Genomic DNA, 5,425 nt, shown 5'->3' with positions numbered 1-5,425 from the left:
CTCCGTTCGAGTTGCGGCTGCGGTTGGCTTCAAATAGTGGTGGGGGCTTAATTATCGCCGAGGGGAGCATGTCCCGGTGGTGTGGCCGAGGATGGAGTGCCTTTTGAAGGGGGTGTTTCTGAATTTGGACCCTTTTTGAGTTGCATGGCCGGATGGGTGTGGTTTTGAAGGGTGTGTCTGTCTGGAGTGGCACCGGCGTTGGTGTGAGGCTGAGGGTGGGCGTTCGGTTCCTGGTTAGGGATAGGGAAAGGGTGAGACTTAGCTTTAGTGCTCGTGCCCCCGATTTTGGTAATGTTTGACGTCAATTTTCCAAGGAGGCGAATGCAAGGCTTCAGAGGGACTTTGAGTGTTCGGGGGCGGGGTAGCTCAGCCGGATTTGCCCCGGCGGTTCTGCGGACGGTGTTGACTTCGAGGGCGGACCGGCCCCCGTGTTCAGTCCGAATATCGTGCATTGTTAACGGCGGGAAGTGTTCCAAAAGGGAATGGGATTGAATGTGACTGCTGAAGCCGACTTTGAGACCTGTAACGCGGGTAGCTCAGCCGGATTTGACCCGGCGGTTCTGGCGACGGTCTCGCCTTCGAGGGGGGAGCGCCCCGCGTGTTCAGGCCGAATTTTGTGCATTTCCATCGGCGGGAAGAGGTCCAAACGGGAATGGGATTGAATGTGACTGCTGAAGCCGACATTGAGACCTCTAACGCGGGTAGCTCGGCCGGATTTGACCCGGCGGTTCTGCCGAAGGTCTCACCTTCGAGGGGGGAGCGTCCCGCGTGTTCAGGCCGAATATCGTGCATTGTTAACGGCGGGAAGTGTTCCAAAAGGGAATGGGATTGAATGTGACTGCTGAAGCCGACATTGAGACCTCTAACGCGGGTAGCTCGGCCGGATTTGACCCGGCGGTTCTGGCGACGGTCTCGCCTTCGAGGGGGGAGCGTCCCGCGTGTTCAGGCCGAATTTTGTGCATTTCCATCGGCGGGAAGAGGTCCAAACGGGAATGGGACTGAATGTGACTGCTGAAGCCGACATTGAGACCTCTAACGCGGGTAGCTCGGCCGGATTTGACCCGGCGGTTCTGCCGAAGGTCTCACCTTCGAGGGGGGAGCGTCCCGCGTGTTCAGGCCGAATTTTGTGCATTTCCATCGGCGGGAAGAGGTCCAAACGGGAATGGGACTGAATGTGACTGCTGAAGCCGACATTGAGACCTCTAACGCGGGTAGCTCGGCCGGATTTGACCCGGCGGTCCTGCCGAAGGTCTCACCTTCGAGGGGGGAGCGCCCACCGTGTACAGGCCGATTTTCATGCATTTCCAACCGTGGGAAGGGGTCCGAAAGGGGATGGGGGTGAACGTGACTGCTCAACCCGACTTTGAGACCTGTAACGCGGGTAGCTCAGCCGGATTTGACCCGGCGGTTCTGGCGACGGTCTCGCCTTCGAGGGGGGAGCGTCCCGCGTGTTCAGGCCGAATTTTGTGCATTTCCATCGGCGGGAAGAGGTCCAAACGGGAATGGGATTGAATGTGACTGCTGAAGCCGACATTGAGACCTCTAACGCGGGTAGCTCGGCCGGATTTGACCCGGCGGTTCTGCCGAAGGTCTCACCTTCGAGGGGGGAGCGTCCCGCGTGTTCAGGCCGAATTTTGTGCATTTCCATCGGCGGGAAGAGGTCCAAACGGGAATGGGATTGAATGTGACTGCTGAAGCCGACATTGAGACCTCTAACGCGGGTAGCTCGGCCGGATTTGACCCGGCGGTTCTGCCGAAGGTCTCACCTTCGAGGGGGGAGCGCCCACCGTGTACAGGCCGATTTTCATGCATTTCCAACCGTGGGAAGGGGTCCGAAAGGGGATGGGGGTGAACGTGACTGCTCAACCCGACTTTGAGACCTGTAACGCGGGTAGCTCAGCCGGATTTGACCCGGCGGTTCTGGCGACGGTCTCGCCTTCGAGGGGGGAGCGCCCCGCGTGTTCAGGCCGAATTTTGTGCATTTCCATCGGCGGGAAGAGGTCCAAACGGGAATGGGATTGAATGTGACTGCTGAAGCCGACATTGAGACCTCTAACGCGGGTAGCTCGGCAGGATTTGACCCGGCGGTTCTGCCGAAGGTCTCACCTTCGAGGGGGGAGCGCCCACCGTGTACAGGCCGATTTTCATGCATTTCCAACCGTGGGAAGGGGGCCGAAAGGGGATGGGGGTGAATGTGACTGCTCAACCCGACTTTGAGGCATCTAACCCGGGTAGCTCAGCCGGGTTTGACCCGGCGGTTCTGCCGACTGCCTCGCCTTCGAGGGGGGAGCGTCCCCCGTGTACAGGCCGATTTTCATGCATTTCGAACCGTGGGAAGTGGCCCAAAAGGGGATGGGGGTGAATGTGACTGCTCAACCCGACTTTGGCGCTTCCGAGCCGGGTAGCTCAGCCGGGTTTGACCCGGCGGTTCTGCCGACGGTCTCGTCTTCGAGGCGGGTGCCTCCCCCGTGTACAGGCCGATTTTCATGCATTTCGTACCGTGGGAAGTGGTCCAAAAGGGAATGGGGGTGGACGTGACTGCTCATACCGACATCGAGACTTGTAAGCCGTGTAGCTCGGCCGGGTTTGATCCGGCGGGTCTGCCGACGGTCTCGTCTTCGAGAGGGGGGCCTCCCCCGTGTACAGGCCGATTTTCGTGCATTTCCAACGGTGGGAAGAGGTTCAAAAGGGGATGGGGGTGAATGTGACTGCTCAACCCGACTCTGAGGCTTCTAACCCGGGTAGCTCGGCCGGGTTTGACCCGGCGGTTCTGCCGTCGGTCTCGCCTTCGAGAGGGGCGCCTCCCCCGTGTACAGGCCGATTTTCGTGCATTTCCAACGGTGGGAAGAGGTTCAAAAGGGGATGGGGGTGAATGTGACTGCTCAACCCGACTCTGAGGCTTCTAACCCGGGTAGCCCGGCCGGGTTTGACCCGGCGGTTCTGCCGTCGGTCTCGCCTTCGAGGGCGGAGCCTCCCCCGTGTACAGGCCGATTTTCGTGCATTTCAAACCGTGGGAAGCGGTCCAAAAGGGGATGGGAGTGAATGTGACTGCTCATACCGACCTTGGCGCTTCCGACCCGGGTAGCTCAGCCGGGTTTGACCCGGCGGTTCTGCCGACGGTCTCGCCTTCGAGGGGGGAGCGTCCCCCGTGTTCAGGCCGAATTTTGTGCATTTCGAACCGTGGGAAGTTGCCCAAAAGTCGATGGGAGTGAATGTGACTGCTCAACCCGACTTTGGCGCTTCCGAGCCGGGTAGCTCAGCCGGGTTTGACCCGGCGGTTCTGCCGACGGTTTCGTCTTCGAGGCGGGTGCCTCCCCCGTGTACAGGCCGATTTTCATGCATTTCGTACCGTGGGAAGTGGTCCAAAATGGAATAGGGGTGGACGTGACTGCTCATACCGACATTGAGACTTGTAAGCCGTGTAGCTCGGCCGGGTTTGATCCGGCGGGTCTGCCGACGGTCTCGTCTTCGAGGCGGGTGCCTCCCCCGTGTACAGGCCGATTTTCGTGCATTTCGAACCGTGGGAAGTGGTCCAAAAGGGGATGGGGGTGGACGTGACTGCTCAACCCGACTTTGAGGCTTCTAACCCGGATAGCTCGGCCGGGTTTGACCCGGCGGTTCTGCCGACGGTCTCGTCATCGAGGGGGGAGCCTCCCCCGTGTCCAGGCCGATTTTCGTGCATTTCCAACCGTGGGAAGTGGTCCAAAAGGGAATGGGGGTGGACGTGACTGCTCAACCCGGCTTTGAGACTTGTAAGCCGGGTAGCTCAGCCGGGTTTGACCCGGCGGTTCTGCCGACGGTCCCGCCTTCGAGGGCGGACCCTCCCCCGTGTACAGGCCGATTTTCGTGCATTTCCAACGGTGGGAAGAGGTCCAAAAGGGGATGGGAGTGAACGTGACTGCTCAACCCGACTCTGAGGCTTCTAACCCGGGTAGCTCGGCCGGGTTTGACCCGTCGATTCTGCCGATGGTCTCGTTTTGGAGGGGGGAGCCTCCCCCGTGTTCAGTCCGATTTTCGTGCATTTCGAACCGTGGGAAGTGGCCCAAAAGGGGATGGGAGTGAATGTGACTGCTCATACCGACTTTGGCGCTTCCGAGCCTGGTAGCTCAGCCGGGTTTGATCCAGCGGTTCTGCGGACGGTCTCGTCTTCGAGGCGGCTCCCTCCCCCGTGTACAGGCCGATTTTCATGCATTTGCAACGGTGGGAAGTTGCCCAAAAGGGGATGGGAGTGAATGTGACTGCTCAACCCGACTTCGAGACTTGTAAGCCGGGTAGCTCAGCCGGGTTTGACCCGGCGGTTCTGCCGACGGTCTCGCCTTCGAGGGGGGAGCCTCCCCCGTGTACAGGCCGATTTCCGTGCATTTCCAACGGTGGGAAGAGGTTCAAAAGGGGATGGGAGTGAATGTGACTGCTCAACCCGACTCTGAGGCTTCTAACCCGGGTAGCTCGGCCGGGTTTGATCCGGCGGTTCTGCCGACGGTCTCGTCTTCGAGGCCGGTGCCTCCCCCGTGTACAGGCCGATTTTCGTGCATTTCCAACGGTGGGAAGAGGTTCAAAAGGGGATGGGGGTGAATGTGACTGCTCAACCCGACTCTGAGGCTTCTAACCCGGGTAGCTCGGCCGGGTTTGATCCGGCGGTTCTGCCGACGGTCTCGTCTTCGAGGCCGGTGCCTCCCCCGTGTACAGGCCGATTTTCGTGCATTTCCAACGGTGGGAAGTGGTCCAAAAGGGAATGGGGGTGGACGTGTCTGCTCATACCGACTTTGAGACTTGTAAGCCGGGTAGCTCAGCCGGGTTTGTTCCGGCGGTTCTGCCGACGGTCTCGTCATCGAGGGGGGAGCCTCCCCCGTGTCCAGGCCGATTTTCATGCATTTCCAACCGTGGGAAGTGGTCCAAAAGGGAATGGGGGTGAATGTGACTGCTCATACCGACTTTGAGACTTTTAAGCCGGGTAGCTCAGCCGGGTTTGACCCGGCGGTTCTGCCGACGGTCTCGCCTTCGAGGGGGGAGCGTCCCCCGTGTTCAGGCCGAATTTTGTGCATTTCGAACCGTGGGAAGTTGCCCAAAAGTCGATGGGAGTGAATGTGACTGCTCAACCCGACTTTGAGACTTGTAAGCCGGGTAGCTCAGCCGGGTTTGACCCGGCGGTTCTGCCGACGGTCTCGTCTTCGAGGCGGGTGCCTCCCCCGTGTACAGGCCGATTTTCATGCATTTCGTACCGTGGGAAGCGGTCCAAAAGGGGATGGGAGTGAACGTGACTGCTCATACCGACTTTGGCGCTTCCGAGCCGGGTAGCTCAGCCGGGTTTGACCCGGCGGGTCTGCCGACGGTCTCGCCTTCGAGGGGGGAGCGTCCCCCGTGTTCAGGCCGAATCTTGTGCATTTCGAACCGTGGGAAGTTGCCCAAAAGTCGATGGGAGTGAATG

This window comes from Chiloscyllium punctatum, unplaced genomic scaffold, assembly GCF_047496795.1.
Source record: "Chiloscyllium punctatum isolate Juve2018m unplaced genomic scaffold, sChiPun1.3 scaffold_247, whole genome shotgun sequence".
Classification (NCBI taxonomy): Eukaryota; Metazoa; Chordata; class Chondrichthyes; order Orectolobiformes; family Hemiscylliidae; genus Chiloscyllium; species Chiloscyllium punctatum.
This window is presented reverse-complemented; position numbering follows the sequence as displayed.